At 45.0% G+C, this 18,453-nt stretch overlaps 1 long non-coding RNA gene across 1 annotated transcript in view; it reads left to right on the top strand.

Moving 5' to 3' along the window:
* The first annotated feature begins 10,617 nt into the window (after positions 1-10,617).
* Positions 10,618-18,453, top strand: part of LOC110302185 — a 13,952-nt gene continuing 6,116 nt past the window's right edge. The window contains exons 1-2 of the long non-coding RNA XR_002378785.1: positions 10,618-10,707; positions 17,485-17,724. This is a non-coding gene — a long non-coding RNA (uncharacterized LOC110302185). The remainder of the gene's footprint in view (positions 10,708-17,484; positions 17,725-18,453) is intronic.

The raw sequence follows: 18,453 nt of genomic DNA, 5'->3' as shown, positions 1-18,453 counted from the left end.
AGTTCTTATTCATCCCCAAGATCTTAAATAACTTTAAAAGTCCCACAGTCTTGACATATTAAAAATTCAATCCTTTTAAAATATCCAATATCTTTTAAAATCCAAAGTCGTTTTACAATTAAAAGTCTCTTAACTGTGGGATCCACTAAAATATTTTCTTCCTTCAAGAGGGAAAAATATCAGGGCACAGTCACAATCAAAAGCAAAAATTAAACTCCAACTGTCCAATGTCTGGGATTCAACTCACGATCTTCTGGGCTCCTCCAAGGGATTGGGTCACTTCCCCAGCCATGCCCTTTGTAGCACACACCTTGTCTTCTAGGCTCCAGCTGCCTGTACTCCACTGCTGCTGCTATCTTGGTGGTCATCTCATGGTACTGGCATCTCCAAAACGTTGCTTTCTTCCACTGTAACTAGGCTTCACCAATAGCCTCTCATAGGCTCTCTTCATGGTACTAAGCCTCAACTCCTTTGCATGACCCCTTCAGCCCTGGGCCATCAATTGCAACTGAGGCTGCACCTTCACCAATGGCCTTCCATGGCCTCTCACAGTACCGAGCCTCAGCGTGACCCCTTCATGCCTTCAAAACCAGTACCACCTGGGTAACTCTTACACATTACCAAGTCCAGCCACAGCACAAGGTACAACCTTGGCTATTTCTGGAACACAGCCTCTATGCTCTCAGAAAACACTTCCCAGAAGATGCTGGTCTCTTCTTAATCACCGCTAATTTCTTAGCTCCAGCTAACCAGCATAAATAGTCCCGGTAATACAAAGTTTTTGCTTTAGTAGTTCTGGTATCTTGTTAATCACAGCTGATTCTTCAGCCCCAGCTAACCAGAACCACAGAATCTTCACAATCAAACTAGCAATGGCCCTGAAAAAAGTCTTTAATCTTCCCTCTGAAATTTCACAAGCCAGGCCTTCATCTTCTGCACTGTTCTCAACATTTTCTTCCAAGCTCCTACACAACATTTGACAGAGCTCTTAACACCGAATGGATCTTCTGGCCCAAAGTTTCAAAGTCCTTCCACAGTCCTCCCCAAAACATGGTCAGGCTGTCACAGGAATACCCCACTATGCTGGAACCAATTTGTCTTAGTCAGGGTTTCTATTCCTGGGCAAAACATCATGACCAAGAAGCATGTTGGGGAGGAAAGGGTTTATTCAGCTTACACTTCCACACTGCTGTTCATCACTAAAGGAAATCAGGACTGGAACTCAAGCAGGTCAGGAAGCAGGAGCTGATGCAGAGGCCATGGAGGGATGTTCATTACTGGCTTGCTTCCACTGTTTTGCTCAGCCTTCTCTCTTATAGAACCCAAGACTGCCAGCCCAGAGATGGTCCCATCCACAAGAGGCCTTTCCACCTTGATCACTAATTGAGAAAATACCCCACAGCTAGATCTCAAGGAGGCACTTTCCCAAGTGAAGCTCCTTTCTCTGTGATAACCCCAGCCTGTGTCAAGTTGACACATAAAACCATCCAGCACATTGATCTTCGAGCATAAGTCATTGGTGTTCTGTTCAGGAACTTCCCTTGTGCCCATGTGTTCTGGAATTTTCCCCACTTTCTCTTCTATTAGTTTCAGTGTATCTGGTTTTATGTGGAGGTCCTTGATCCACTTGGATTTGAGCTTTGTACAGGGAGATAAAAATGAATCAATTTGCATTCTTCTACATGTTGACCACCACTTGAACCAGCACCATTTGTTGAAAATGCTGTCTTTTTTCCACTGGATAGTTTTAGCTTCTTTGTCAAAGATCAAGTGACCATAGGTGTGTGGGTTTATTTTTAGGTCTTCAATTCTATTCCATTGATCTACCTGACTGTCACTGTACCAGTACCATGCAGTTTTTTAATCACAATTGCTCTGTAGTACAGCTTGAGGCCAGGCATGGTGATTCTGCCAGAGGTTCTATTATTGTTGAGAATAGTTTTCACTATTCTGGGTTTTTTGTTATTCCAAATGAATTTGAGAATTGCTCTTTCTAATTCTATGAAGAATTGAATTGGAATTTTGATGGGGACTGCACTGAATCGATAGATTGCTTTCAGCAAGATGGCCATTTTTACTATATTAATCCTGCCAATCACGAGCATGGAAGATCTTTCCATCTTCTGAGATCTTCGATTTTTTTTCTTCAGAGACTTGAAGTTCTTGTCATGCAGATCTTTCACTTCCTTAGTTAGAGTCACACCAAGATACTTTGTATTGTTTGTGGCTATTGTGAAGGGTGTCGTTTCCCTAATTTCTTTCTCAGGCTGTTTATCCTTTGAGTATAAGAAGGCTACTGATTTGCTTGAGTAAATTTTATATCTGGCCACTTTGCTGAAGTTGTTTATCAGGTTTAGGAGTTCTCTGGTGGAGTTTCGGGGGTCACTTAAGTGTACTATCTGCTAATAGTGGTATTTTTTACTTCTTCCTTTCCAACTTGTATCCCTTTGACCTCCTTTTGTTGTCTAATTGCTCTAGCTAGAACTTCAAGTACTATATTCAATAGATAGGGAGAGAGAGAGAGAGAGAGAGAGAGAGAGAAGCCTTGTCTAGTCCCTGACTTTAGTGGGATTGCTTCAAGTTTCTCTCCATTTAGTTTTATGTTGGCTACTGGTTTGCAGTATATTGCTTTTACTATGTTTAGATATGGGCCTTGAATTCCTGATCTTTCCAAGACTTTTAACATGAAGGGATGTTGAATTTTGTCAAATGCTTTTTCAGCATCTAATGAAATGATCATTTTTTTTTTCCTTTGAGTTTGTACTCCACAGAGCTCCCAGGGATTAAGCCACAAATCAAGGAGTATACATGGCCTGCAAATGTAGCAGAAGATGGCCTTGTCAGGCATTAATGAGAGGAGAGGTCCTTGGTCCTATGAAGGCTCGATAGATGCCCTAGTATAGTGGAATCGAGGGTGGGGAGGTGGGAATGGGTAGGTGGGTGGAGGAGCACCCTCATAGAAGCAGGGGGAGGGGGATGGAATAGGGGAGTTCCGGGAGGGGGGAAACAGGGTAAGGGGATAATACTTGAGATGTAAATAAATTAAATAAATAATAATAATAATATCCACTGAGTCCAATTAATACTGTTCATGAAGACATGGATATGGGACCATCCCCTGGGACATGACAACCCAGCATGATTCTCTTTGCTTCAGCAGCAATCAGATATCAATAGCTCCTCACCTGGGGTGGGGCTTTGGGAACCTTTCTCCCATTCATTGGGTTTTTTGACTGTCACACAACTGCTTGATCTTTAGGTCAGAACCCCAGATAGGGTAGCTTAAATAAATATGAGGATCACACACACACACACACACACACACACACAAAACCCAAATGATAGCAGTAAATTAGACTTTTGAATGTTCAGTGGTAAAAACTTTTTCAAAGTAAACCTGTAAGAGATCCAGAGTGTCTCCAGTACTGTGCACTGTGTTACAGCATGTGAGTGACTTCACTGCTGTCTTGGTTCCGAAACGCAAGTTAGGACCGGAATAACAATTTTAGAGTCAATGTTCTACCGTGAAACCATACACTGTACTTCGTATGCCATCGCACCGTGGGACGTGCAGAAACGCTGCCTGCGCACCTCAGACTCCATCGCGCCGTGGGACGTGCAGAAACGCTGCCTGCACACCTCAGACTCCATCGCACCGTGGGACGTGCAGAAACGCTGCCTGCGCACCTCAGACTCTAGGCTACATCGACGGTCTCAGAAAGTTTTCTGCTCCTCTGAAAACAGTTTAGTGATGGAAAAAAAGACTTTATCTGTTTTCTTTATGCCACTCTCCCAGCATGCACCTTTTCGTATGTCTTTGTATGGTTCTGTGTCTTTGTATGGGTCTGTGGTAGAATTTTGAGTCTAAATATTGTTATTCCAATTGCTAACAACTGGAGATTAGAGGATACTTGGTTTGGGATTGGGAGAGAATTTCCAACAGTTTCCGGAATGACCCTAAATAAACATCAGCCATTTTGGACTACATAGTCACATGCAGCAGAATTGTCGGCATTGACAGTGATCAAATCAGCAAACGTCAACTCTGGGGAGCACTGAAACTGTTCCAGGTCCTGTAGTATCAGGGTGTCGTGCTTTATGCAAAAATAAATTAGCTCATTAGGACACAAATCTGCTTTCCTCTTTAATAAATAAATAAACACAATCGTATGCATGTTAACAAAATTTCTTTGAAAATAACTTTATTTATCATTTCCCAACATTAAATGTTTGTTTTTGTATAGTTATGGGATAAAAACAAGACCCAAAACATTTCAATACCCACTTTCCATAGCACTGCCTTACAAGAGGTATCATGAAACAGTAAATTTTTTTCCACTGTGAAATCTTTGTGGTGTTTTTTTTTTCTAGGCTATTCTACATAAGCAGTGTTTCTGTCTCTTACTTCTATGGGTATAGATCTAGCTTATCTCTTAACCTGTTTCTAGGTCAACAGTGTCAAACTCAGAATCATTTCTTTGTCAAAATTCTCCTAACATGGCTAAGGTCAATAATCTATTACAGGTAAGTTCATCTGAAACACCAGTTGTGTTTAGAAGTGATCAGGTAATGTGATATGTTAAAGTCACATCATAAAAGGAATTTAGACAAATTCACAGGACTAATGCCCATGGGAATGGATACCCAACAGAAGCAAGCCTCGCCTTTCCACGGGGAAGGAGGTCGTCAGAGTTATCACCAGGATGCTCTTATTCTGACAGAGGCTGGCAACACTTGAAAGGATTCTCACCTCACCAGCTAGAGACAACGAGCTGAGACTGGAGAGTTCCAGGCGCTTCTAATACATGTTTGTGCCACCCTACGCCCAGTAGGTGCACAGTCACGATTCTCAGTCAGAAGTATGGATGGACCCATGAAGACCTTGAAAATGGGACTTCCTAGGAGTCTCCTGAAGGATGACAGCCATGATGGACCATCAAAGCCCTCTCAGTAGGAAGGTGGGAGACCCAATGGCAACACTTGGCAGAACTGCAATCTCCCACTGCTGGCCTCCTCCCTTCTCTCCGTGCCACTTCCTTCTCCCCCGTACTTCATCCCGCACCCCAAAAGCCCACATCCTCCGACCCTTGAGGCACCCAATTCACACCCTCTGAAGAATGTCTTAAAGCCAAAGAATTAAGTGTTTCTTTCTCTCTTTCAAGTTCAGTGAAGTTTCCATGGTTTCACAGAATCATGATGGCTTAGCAGAGCTAAGTTAGAAGCAGAGCCGTGTACCTTACAGGATAACTGACGTGGCAGGCCAACATCCTTAAACACGGCCTTATGGGAAAGATGATAGATGATAGGAGCAAAGCTGTATCGGTGTGTTTCAGTGAATGGGAAGAGGCGGGAAACACAGAGTAGACTCTAGCCCTGGAAGCAGAGGAAGAACAAGCATTAGTTTCTACAAATGGGTCAGGTCACAGACCTAACTCATAGGCTGTTCAAGGAAGTCAGCATAAGGACTAGAGAACAGTTATCAAATGGTCAGCCAGAGAAAGAGCAGAATGCACATGTGGAATTACCACTATTAATAGTAATAATAATAGAAGCATAGGACATGAACTCAGTAGGTAATAATAGCTGGATAGTTGTCTATTGTTGAAAAGATTTCATTGTGAGGTAGCCCCTGGGCGAAGGATCTGGCCAACAATTTGCATTTTGCACCCACGTTTTTGGCCCTCATTCTTTGTATCCACTTCATGGCGTATCTATTACAGATTTCAAGATTACCTTTTCTAGGATTCCTCAGATCTGAGGTTAAAAACCTTTAGTACATTGCAGGCAACAATAAGCAATGGGAAACAAAAACCCAGCACTAAAGGCCTGGCTCTTCTTTTCTTGGGAGATTCGCTGGGTGAATACACTGATTTTCCTTAAAGGTCACTGTGTTGTTTTGAAACACCTCGCACCTGACACGGCCCTCTTCCTGTGGGACGTAGCACAAAGGTCGTCTAAGAGACACTTCCTACCATTCACCCATCAGACCATCATGCTTCCCCCACGGGAGAAACAACTCAAGCTGGTCCATGAGTTCACGAGGGAGTTTGCGGGGGGGGGGGGGGGGGAGTTGTTATCTGAGATCAAGACAGTTAAGCTTATTTTATACATCTTCTTCCATTTGAGTATGATTTGTTACAGTGGGTGTTTATTAAATTTTTACTATATACTGGGAGGAAACATACTAAAGGTTTTGAATGTATCATTTCATTGAGACCTGAAATTTATCTTCTGAGGCAAGTTATTATTAGTCTCATCGTAAGATTATTTTTATTTATGTGTCGACGTGTATGTTTACATGTAAGCCCGAGGAGGCAGAAGAGGGCATCGGGAGTTGGATCTGGAGTTATAAGTACTCATGATCCACCGGATGTGGGTGCTGGGAGCCAAACTAGAGGCCTCTCTGAGAGCAAGAGCATCAAGTGGTCTTAACCACTGGGCCATCTCACCAGCCCCCAGTTACTCTTGTTTAAATAATAATAATAAGACAACAGCCAGGTGTGGAGGCATTTGAGAATTGGAGACAGGAAAATTGAGGCACTCAAAGTAAACCTTCGCTACATAGTGAGTTTGAGACCAGCCTGGGCTATATAAGACATTGTCTCGAAAACAGAAGAAAAAGGTGACAAAGACTCACAGAGTCTTAGGAGTGTTCCTTGCCTTGGGGGAAATGTCCGGTGAATAGTGAGAACGGAGGAGCCCTTCCTCCACTCTAAGCTCTGTGACCAAATGAAAGTGTGGGCGATGGAAATCAGGAGAGTTCTGAGGAGCTGAGAGGGAAGCTGGGTCCCTCAGACATGTGGTCTCTATTCTCTGAGTCTTCTCCACACTGCCGGAGCTGACCAGCTCACTCCCAAAGATAAGAACCTGAGAACTTCTCAAACCTAAGGCAAAATGTATCACAAAGAAGGGGAACACAATAATTGTCTAGCAAGGACATATGCCGTCTCCTTCCACCACCATCCCCCACCCCCTTGTGCTTCTGAGAAGAGTGACAATCCCATTTCTCAAATAACAACAGAAGGTCCTAGGCTAGAAAGATGGCTCAGCAGCTAAGTGACAAGTTATTTCTCTGCTGGTGAAATGCCAATCCAAGCCAGATTAGAATGTATTAAAGGCAGGTTTATTGGGAAGCTCCTCTTGGGTGAGTTCACTGGCCTCAAAGATTGAGACCAGGAAGTGGGTGGAGAAAGAGGGAAAGGGGTGTGGAAGGAGAGAGAGAGACAGAGAGAGAGATAGAGACACAGAGAGAGACAGAGAGAGACAGAGAGAAAATAAGAAGGAGGAAGAGGAAGATTAGGAGAGGGGGGAAAAGAAAGAGGAAGGGAGGGAGGGATGGTGGGAAGGAGAGAAGGAAGGAGAGGAGAGGAGAGGAGAGGAGGGGAGGGGAGGGGAGGGGAGGGGAGGGGAGGGGAGGGGAGGGGAGGGGAGGGGAGGGGAAGAAATGTTGTCTAGATTATAGAGAGGAGCCTCTAGGGGAAGGGCAGCCCATCCCCTGGGCTGGAAAGATCAGGGTTGAGGGCAAGGTGTGCCAGGTAGGGACTGAGGAATGATGGGAGAACCTAATGGCCAGGTCTGCTTTAATATGTAAAATATGCACCTCAGTCCCTTGTTCCACGTCTGAAACCAAACAAAAAGCACTGGCTGTCCTTGCAGGACCTGAGACCAGTTCCCAGCAACCACATGGAGGCTCACAACCATCTGCAACTCCATTTCCAGGGGACCTGATGCCCTCTGTGGCCCTCCACGGACAGCATCCCCACATGTAGTACACAGACACGCAGGCAGCAAAACACTCATGCACGCAAAGGAAATGGAGCTGTGTAAGAATATCAGGTCCTGAGGGGTTGACTCAAAGACCAGAGCTACACTTGGCCTTTCTGGATGTTTTCTTTGCTCTGTCTAGTTATATTGAAATATTTGAGTAAACATTGAAAAGCCAGGAGATTGAGCAAGGTGCAGTCGTTAAACATGCCCATTATTTAAAAGAAAAATCAAATGTTACAAATTTACAGTGGAATACATTATAAACGAAGGGAAACCGTGTAAAATAACAACAGGAATAACAAGTGTGACCTCAAAACAATTATGCTGATGCCCAAACTGAAAGACGATGTATTGAAAGGTGCCAATGAAAGGTGTCTATCAAAAGCTGACCTATGGCGGTCAGAGGCGAGGAATGGTTCCACAGAGATGGGGCAGAGAAGAGGGGAAGAAAGAGGTTGGTATAAGGAGAACTGGGGAGTGGTAGAAAAGTCCACAGTCAGTTACTATGACGTTCCCATAGCTGTACTTCCATATCAAGACCCTTCAAGCTGTCCACCACAACGTTGTATGTCAGCTCTCCCCCAGCAACAACATCCAAGAAACACTGAAGTCCACTATGGCCTCAGAGTTTACTGTCCATACCACTTATCCTAGTGGGAGATGGTCTTCCGTCTACTGAGTCTATCTGCAGGAAGCCATGTAACAGGACAGGCAGTGTAGCATGGTCCTGGGGATGCATCCAGTAGTGTAAGATTATCTTCCTTATGTTAATAGGTATGAGAAGATCCATCTTAGCTGTGGCACAGATTACCCCCTACGTAGGGGTCCTGGGCTATGTAAAGTGGAGAAAGTGCCAGTTAATTTTTGTCAACTTGACCCAAACAAGAGTCATCTAGAAAGAGGGATATCCACAGAGAAGCCACCTCCATCAGACTGGCCTGGGTCCATGTCGGAGGCATTGTTGGTTTTCTTATGACTTATGATTTCAGAGGGCCCAGCCCACTATGGGCGGAGCTATCCCTATGCGGGGTTGTGTTAGAAAGCAGGTTGAGTGAGCCCCAAGAGCAAGCCAGCGAGAGGCAGTACTCTTCTGTGGCCTCTGCTTCCGTTCCTGCCCTGGCCTCTTTCAATGATGGGCAGTAAACTATAAGCAAAATAAGCCTTTCCCTCCAGACATTGCTTTTGGTTATGGCTTTATCACAGCAACAGAGAAGCACCTAGGACAGCCAGCACTCTCTGCTGTGGAGTCCAGATGCAATGAGATCAGCTGCTTCAGGCTCCTGCCTCGGTGACTTCCCTGCCACTATAGACAGAGAACTGATCAGAATAAACCCTTTCTCCCGCAAGTTGATTTTGTCATAGCAACAGGAAAAAGAAACTTAGAAGCATTTTAATTGGCTTTCCTGCAAGTCCTGAAAAGGCATAAAAATGAAAGTTCGTGTCTACCGAGGTAGTCAATAGACAGGTAGGATTTTATTCTGTGCTTTTTGTTTGTTTTGTTTTTGATTATTAGTTGGCTGGCCTTTAAAAAAAATTAATTATGTGTATATGTGTATGTCTGGGGTGGGGGTGTTGGGTGGGTTTAACAGGTGTGAGTGCAGTACCTGTGGGTGCCAGAAGGAGGCGTCAGATTCCCTTGGATCTGGAGTTAAGGCAGTTACAAGCCTCCTAGCTAGGGTTTGAATGGGTCCTCCGCAAACACAGTACCTGCTCCTAATTGTTGAGCCATTTCTCTAACCTCATGTTGATTTCTTGAGACAGGCAGGATCTTTATAGCTCAAGCTGCCGTGGAACTACAGACTTTGAACTCTTGGCAGTTCCCCTGACAGGGCCTCCCAAGATTAAAGGTTTGAAGCACCACACCCAGTTTTTCCTGGATTTTGAATTCCATTAATGTCACCACAAACTGTTTGCGTAAGTCTCAAGAGAATTATAAACGGAGGGAACAAACAGAACGTACCCAAGGGGATCAACGACAGACATGCAAGAGCCTGGCCTCACCGCTCTGCAGGGATTGGGGCCACAATTCGCTCACAGTCAGAGGAACGAAATCGAGAATAAGTGTTTGTCATGTTCCTGACACCCTAAAGCGCTGGACAGACTTCCTCATATCACCTATTCCAGCAGCATCCACCCTCACTCCTATTACCGGCAGGTCCTCACCACCCTGCCCAGCCCACAGCCCCACCAAGCCAATCACATCTGTTCTAGGCATCCCATCAGCCAGTGGTACCCATCTTAGGTGGTTGTATCCCCTCTGAGGACTAGCCCATCATCCTGCTTTTACCCAGAAAGTCCATCATCACGCTGTCCTTTCTACCCGGAACATTCTCTTTAAGTGACCAAGGGATGCCTTCCTCTCTTCCTGTTGTGTTCTGAATGTGAAATGTCCCCTCAAGCCTCAAGGTACTTGCATACTTGATTCCCAGTTGGTGATGCTGTTCAGGAGGTTAGGGACCTTCACTGAAGAAAGGGGTGGGCCCCTGGGGGAGGGGCCTTGGCTTGGTATTACCTCACTTCCTTTTCCTTCAACTTCCTGGATGCAGACGCAATGTAACCAGCTGCCCCACGCTCCTGCCACCCCACCTTCCCTACCATGGTGAACTATAGCCCTTCCTAAACTGCAAACGCCAGAAGTTTCCTAAGTTGTTTCTTGTGAAGTTACAGCAACAGGAAAAGTAGCGAACACACTTCTCAATTACTAAACTTAGTAATTAGGGAAAATAATGTTTTTAGTACAATATCTCTTAAAAACCCTAACCGACTGAGCCAGGGAGATGGTTCAGTGGGCGGAAGTCACAGAGGCCTGACGACCTGTCTTCCCTCCCCAGAACCCATGTAAGAAGCCGGATGTGACCAGAGCATCTGGAATCCCAGCTTTCCAGAGCTGAGATGGGCGGTGAAGATAGAAGACTCCGGCTGAAGCTCCAGAAGTTTCAGGTCAGCTAGCCTGCAGCACACTGCTCAGCAGCAGAAACACCGGTCTCAGTGAGGTGAAAGGCGAGAACTGCCCTCCTCCAATGGCAGCCACATGCACACTCACACACACACACACCTATTAAATAGGTTTTTTTTAATCACAATTGATTTTTTAAAAATCCATGAAACTCCAAAACAAAAAACAGCAAAATGTTCTCTAAAAAATTTTTTTTTATTAATTGAGAATTTACAATGTGTTTTGACCATATCCAACTCACCTCCTCCCAACTCTACATCCTCATCTCCCCCTCCCCCCAGATCAGGTCCAGTCTGTGCTATTACATTCCTGGGTGTAAGACCATTTACTGATAGTGAGGTCAACCTACCAAGGGCCACACCCTTAAAGAAAGCCAGCTCTCCCTCCCCCAGCAGCTGCCAATAATTACCAATAGCTTCTGAGCTGGGAGTGGGATTCCTTGTGCCTGCCTCCGAATCTGAAGTCTGAACTAACTGCAGTAACCACTATGATTATATATACAAATAATATGCGGGCTTCTCAGAGAGGCCCTTCTTACAGAGTGCACTTCCCAAACCCATATGCTCAAACTTAATCCCATGCTCGTGAATGTGCTCAGAGTCCCCCCTTCCCCCGCATAGTGCAAAGCAACTTGAGAAGCCCCTCTGTGTTCCCTCAGCGCAGCCCAGTCTCAAACACAATGCTTGCACACGTGTCCATTACAGTTAAGAACTCCTGTAGTCACTGACTCTGCCATCAGATCCGTTGCCTCGACTCTGGGGCTTTCCCTACACGTTGGAGAGATGGCTTGCACACGCTTGTTAAACAGATGAAGGAAAACATGGGGATGTCTAAACCGTCAGGAAGTGCCAGTTAGCTGAATTTCCACTTTTGTGTCTTTAAAAACAGCAACAACAACAACAAAAGTATTCTTCATATCAAACATAGTACTAAATATTTGTCTTTCTGGCTTTCTTCAATTTTTCCTGAAAATGGCAAAATTATGTTCTTCTTTATGGCTGAACAATACACTACAGTGTATTTTTAACCAAAATTTAAAAATCCATTCACCTGCTGATGTGTATATGAGCTGTTTCTATATCATGGCTGTGGTGGTTTGAGTGAGAATGGTCCCCACACAGGCTCATATATTTGAATACTTGGTTGGGGCAGGGGTGGGGGGCGGGATCTGTTTGGGAAGGATCAAGAGATGTGGCGCTATTGAAGGGGATGTGTTGCTGGGTTTGAGGTTTCAAAAGCCTGCCTCAGTGCTCTCCCCCTCCCCCTCCCCTCCCCATCCCCTCTTCCCCTCCCCTTCCCCCTGCAGATCAGGATGCAGCTCTGAGCTGCTTCCTCGGCACTATGCCTGCCCTCCATCATGCTCCCTGACATGATGATAATCAGCTAACTCTATAAAGCTGTAAGCAATCCAAAAAGCCAAACTTTTCCCTCTGTAAGTTGTCTCGGTCACGGTATCTCTTCACAGCACTAGGACTAGGACCCTAGCTATAATGAAGAGCTCATCAGTAAACATGGATATGTAGTTATCCCTATGATCTGTTGACATCCCACTGACCTCAGTGGTTTGGCTGATCATGAGGCATTGGTATCTCTGTCTTCAGAATGCATGTGTAAGGGGGGGGGTGCTATGCATGCTACACATTTGTGTGTAGGTACACTGACCCATGTGGGCTGTGCGCATGTGTGAAGGCCAGAGATTAATATCAAGGTCTTTCACCCATCTTGTTTTATGAGACAGGGTCTTTCAGTGAATCTGTAGCTCATTGTTTCGGCTGGGCTGGCCGGCCAGCAAGGCCCTGGGATCCTCCTATCTCTCTCCCTAGCTCTGAGGTTACAGGTTCGGTTTCCATCACCATGCCCAACTTTCATGGGATGCTGGAGATCTGAAGTGAGGTCTCCATACTTAGGCAGCAAGCACTTTTCCTACTGGGTCATGTCCCCAGAGCTAGGCTCTCAGGAACCCCCATGATGAGTTCCATAAATGGCTGCACTCATTTGCATATCCGATAGAAGCATGAGAGAATCACATGTGCGCGCGCACACACACACACACACACACACACACAGACACACCCTGTCAGTATTTGTTGGTGATGATCATTCTAACTGCAGTGAGATGAAATCTCATATCTTTGATCTCCATTTTCTGGATTTTGCAATAATTAAGATTTTAAATGAACTTTATCATTGAAAATACTTACAAATAAACATCACACATCAAAATTAGAAAGCTTTTGGGGGGAAAAAAAGAAATGCAAATGGCCAATAACTGGGTTTTTTTGTTTTTTGGTTTTTTTGTTTTTTGTTTTTTGGAATATTCTATATCCCAATCCACCAGGTAAATGCAAATTAAAACTACTTGGAGAACACCATCTCACCTGTCAGAATGACTATCACCAAGTCTGACAAACCTTGCAGAAGGTGTGGAAAGAAAAGAAACCTTATTCACTGCTGGTGGGGGTGCAAATTAAACAGCCAGCATAGAAATCTGCTTGGAGATTTCTAAGAGTTCTTACGTGGCCTTTCCTTAACCTTGCCTGGTCTGTGGACAGCTGATGTTGGCTGTTGATAGTGTGACTCAAACACAAGACAAGCATGAAAGAAAAGCTAACAGAAGTTCCAAATGAAAGTGAAACTGCTGAAATTTCAGTTTTAACTATTGAGCCTGTGGTACTACAAAGACAACTTGCCTTGGCTTCTCATAAAGAGAGTGTGTTAAATATTAACACATGGATGCTCTTAATGAGGTGTGTCTTCGTGAGGGTTTTACTGCTGTGAACAGACTCCATGACCAAGGCAAGTCTTATAAAGGACAACATTTAATTGGAACTGGCGTACAGATTCAGAGGTTCAGTCTATTATCATCAAGGCAGGAGCACGGCAGCATCCAGGCAGGCATGGTGCAGGAGGAGCTGAGAGTTCTACAACTTCATCTGAAGGCTGCTAGCAGAATACTGGCTTCCAGGCAGCTAAGATGGGATCTTAAAGCCCACACCCACAGTGACACACCTACTCCAACAAGGCCACATCTACTCCAACAAGGCCACACCTTCTAATAATACCATTCCCTGGGCCAAGGATATACAAACCGTAACAGAGGGTCTACCTTAGTCACTCACTGCTCTACCGCTCCGAAGAGACACCATGACCAAGGCAGCATATTCAGAAAGCATTTAGTCGAGGGCTTGTTTACAGTTTCCGGTGAGTCCATAACCGACATGGTGGGTGAATGGCAATAGGCAGGCAGGCATGGCACCGGAGCAGAGCTCAAAGCTCACATCTGATTCACAAGCCTAGTGAAACCTCAAGGCTCACCCCCCAGTGACACACCTACTCTAACACACCTTGTTGTGGATGGATCTGTGCTGCCTGTATTTTGATGTAAATTCTGCTCTCCCAGGAGGGGTTGTCTGGAATGAGGAATGAGTCACAGACTCAGGTAACTTCTTGTGAAACTCCCAAATGAATAAAGGGATCAATCACTGGGAGAGTAGGGGGGCTTCTAGGTTGGACTGAGGGAGAGAGGAAGCAGGAGAGAGTAGGGGCTTTTGACTGGGGACAGCGAAAGGGCAAGATGTACCTGCTAGGGTCTCTCCTCTCCATTTCATGGCAGATCTGCCAGGATTCACCACTGGAGGAATTTGATTTCATATGGCTTACAAGATTCGGATTCTAGCTGTTGTGCCCAGAGATGGAGTTACCATTGTTTCAGAACTAAGTTTGTGTGGTGTTTTTCTTCTCGAAGCGACTTGACTGGGTTCCAGAGAGAAAAGTACAGGGGCAAAGCGTGGGTTTGCCTGATGTGCACCACCAAGGCCGTGGAGGTTTTGAAGCATGGGGCTGGCATGGTAACCACCCGCCAGTGGGAACTTAGCGAGTTGGGTGGAGACGGTTCAGGAAGCACTTGGCCAGAGAGTTTGCCAAGATGAGAACACCCCGCCGGTGCCATGTGGGTGCCAACATAGTGCAGGATATTGATAGTCTTTTTAATAATTCCTGCAACACGCCTCCTAATCCTTCCTAAATAGTTCACCAACTGGGACCCAAACATTTAAATAAATGAACCTTTGGGAGCCGTTCTCGTTCAAACCACCAGAGGGTCCTTCCATTCCAGGCCAGCTATTGACCAAAGCATTCCTCCTTTGCTAGACTGTATTTGTTGGACATGGTATTATTAAATGGCTGACTAAACTGTCACCTAAGTAATTTCTGTATAGTTTTTTTCTCACTGTATAACGATGATCAGTCTGGTCATGTGATCAGATGGGCTGTGCTAGGAATATCTTCCCTCTGTGTGGACCAAGTCATCACACGGAGAAAACCAAACTCCAGTTCATCCCATCCCTCTTTGGTACCCAGTTAGTGGTGCTGTTTAGGGATGTAATAGAACCTTCAGGAGGCGGAGCCTTGCTGCAGAAGGTACGTCACCGGAGGTGGACTTTGAGGTTTTACAGTCTGGCTCCATTTCCTGTTCCTTGGACTTTCCGGATGCAGTTGAGATGTGTTCAGTCAGCTTCCTGACAAGGCTGGACCCATAGTTCAGCGGCCATGTCTTCCTCTCTGCAACTCTAAGCTACAACAAACCCCTACCCCCACCCCCACCCCCACCCCCACCCCCACCCCCACCAAGTAGCTTTTTGTCCAGTTATTTGACAGCAGTTATGGAAAGGTAACTAATACACTTGCCTATGCCACAGAGTAGAATGTCACAGTGAAGCAAAGCTACATTGTTTTAAGTACAGAGACCTGGAGGAAAAGGATAATTCCCACTCCCCCCCCCAAACAACAACAACAACAACAACAACAAAACGTGGGCCTGGGTTTCTCAAGAGAGTCACCCTCAGATGTTTTTACAATGGCTATGTGGTGAACGTTCTAAGTTCACCTTCCAAGGCTTAAAATTACAAGATTTGAAGATTCACCACACTTAAAAATCTGAGTAAAAATGTGCAGTTAAGTACAAATGCATGTACTGATTCACTTATTTTTCTTCTTTAAGATTTATTTTTATTGTTTTCTATTATGGGGAGGCTATATATGCATTAGAGCAAGTGTCTGAGGTCAGAGGTACCCACCCTTCTTAGGGCTACAGATACACACACACCTGGTGGGTGCTGGTGATGGAACTTGGGTCCTCTGGAAGGATCATCAAGTGCTCTTAACCTTGGAGCCCTCTCTCCAGCCACTCTTGTCTTTAAGAATTTCCTTTGATAAATACAATCGTAGGATAGTTTTCTGAAGTGTATTTTTTGAGTTTAGGCATGAGAAAGGATCTTTAACACACTGAAAGTCAGCATGGTTTGGTGTTTGTAACATCCTTACCTGAGACGTCTCTATAGCAACCTCAGCTGTACATTGTGTTCGGATTCCCATCCCACACTATCTTGGTTTTCCCTGTCGTTTTTGATCCTACATCTGCACAGCCCAGTTTAGATTAGAACCTCAAAAAGACTGAGGATAAAAATGTGTCCTGAGTCCTTGCAAGCCGTGTTGGAATCACTAATTAGTATTCTGTAGAGCATGACCAAAGGTGATCAAGTGAAGGGCACTCTCATCCCTTCCACTGCCAATTCCCAAGGAATGAGAAGTTTTACTCTACTGTGGGATTTTGGAGAGTGGAAAGGCGTGTGTACTTGGAAAAGGCTCCACTGATACCCTGGCCCTTCTTCTTCATTTGTTGTTAAGTCGTGTTTCGCTCTTCCTTTCATCGAAGTGTTCTGTGATTTCATGGAGATATTTATGGAGGTTTGCTGTTTAGTTTGTTTCTTGTTTTTGTTTTTTTGTTTGTTTGTTTGTTTGGTGGTTGGTTTGTTTTTTGGTTTTGTTGTTGTTGATTTTGGTTTTGGCTCAGTTATAATGTATTTATCCTCTTCTTTGTCCTTTCAAAAAATATATCTTCTTTTAGTTAGAAAACATACTATATAGCCCAGTCCAGCCTTAAACTTGCAACCCCGGGGCCTCTACTTCCCAAGTGTTGGGATCGCAAGTGTGCCTACAGGCCCTGCAGGACCGTCAGAAGTTGAGGACATAGGCTTTCTTCCCTCTTGTTCTCCTGTCTCCTCATTTTCCTCAGTGTCTCTTCTTTCTCTTATTATTCCTTCGCTCACATAACTCATCACAACATAGAATTCAAGGATTCTTGTTGTTGGGTTTTTTGTTTGTTTGTTTGTTTGATTTTTAAATAACTCTCCTTGGTGGGGATGTTGGAAAGACAGCTCAGCAGTTAAGAGTGGATACTGCTATTGCAGGGCACATAAGTTTAGTTCCCAGTAGCCATATTGGGCTTACTCCCAGCTGCCTGTAACTCTAGCACCAGGGGGATCCAGTGTCTCTAGCCTCTGATGGCTTCTGCACTCATGTGCACAGATCCCCTAACACACACACACACATGCACACACATACACACAGGCACACACGAATATACACATAATTAAAAATCATAAAAATACATCTCTTTAAAAATAACTTTCTTTTGTAACATTTTAAAATTTTGTGTGTGTGTGTGTGTGTGTGTGTGTGTGTGTGCGTGTGCACGTGTGTTTAAATTTGTCTTTGGCATTCACCTTCTTTTCTCATCCTGGGCCCTTTGACCCAGGGGTCCTTTGTTGTATCCGAGATGGTTAACAATGTGGTTGCCTTTACGTATTCTCGGGAATCAATTTCAGGGCCTCTATACCAAAATCTACAGATGCCCCACTTCCTTCTATAAAATCTGAAGTGTTTGCATGTAGCCTTTGTATGTGTGTTTCATGTGCCTGCAGTAATATCAATGGTTTATGATGCCTGGGATTCGTTGTTTTCCTCGGCACTACGCTACCCAAATGGGACAGCGCAGGGGAGGAATCAGGTACTTCAGCTCACCATTCAAGGAGTGCAGCTCATCGTGCCAAAGAAGGTGTGGGAGACATCATGGTGGCAGATGCACACAGCTGGGACTCCTTGCAACTCAGTGCACCAGGAAGTAGAGAGCTTGGGCCACAATTGGAGCCAGGTTATAAAGGGTAAGCCACTCTCCCCCACTACAGTGACTCACAGACCTCCCTTCCCCGACTGCAATGACCCACAGCCACCTTCCCCACTGCAGTGACCCACTTCCTCCACTGAGGTGCCACTTCCTAAAAGATGCACACCTCCTAAAATACCACCAGCAGCCAGAGACCAAGTGTTCAAACACCTGAGCCTGTGGGAGACATTTTGCATTCACATTGTAAAACTCTAACACGCTATAAATGGTACACGGTATAGACGGTGGGAAACCATAACACAATATAAATGTGTCTTAGTTAGGGTTTGAGGGTGCTGTGAAGAGACACCATAACCACAGTGACTCTTATAAGAAAACATTTAATTGGGGCTGACTTACAGTTCAGAGGTTCAGTCCATTTTCATCATGGCAGGAAGCATGGCAACAGGCAGGCAGACATGATGCTGGAGAAGGAGCTGAGAGTTCTACATCTGGATCAGCAGGAAGCAGGAAGCAGGAAGCAGGAAGGGAGACACTGGGCCTGCCTTGAGCATCTGAGACCTCAGTGACACAATTCCTCCCACAAAGCCACATCCATCCAATAGAGCCACACCTCCTAATGCCACTCTCTGTGAGCCTGTGGGCCATCAAACCACCACAAAATGGTACACAGTACTTGGGTAACCCTAACACAGTGTAGCTGGTACATAGTACCTATACAACATAGTACAAGTACTTGGGTAACCCTAACACAGTGTAGCTGGCA

The sequence above is a fragment of the Mus caroli genome, chromosome 9 (assembly GCF_900094665.2).
Source record: "Mus caroli chromosome 9, CAROLI_EIJ_v1.1, whole genome shotgun sequence".
Taxonomy (NCBI): Eukaryota; Metazoa; Chordata; class Mammalia; order Rodentia; family Muridae; genus Mus; species Mus caroli.
The sequence above is the reverse complement of the archived record's forward strand: the minus strand, read 5'-3'. Positions and strand labels throughout refer to the sequence as shown.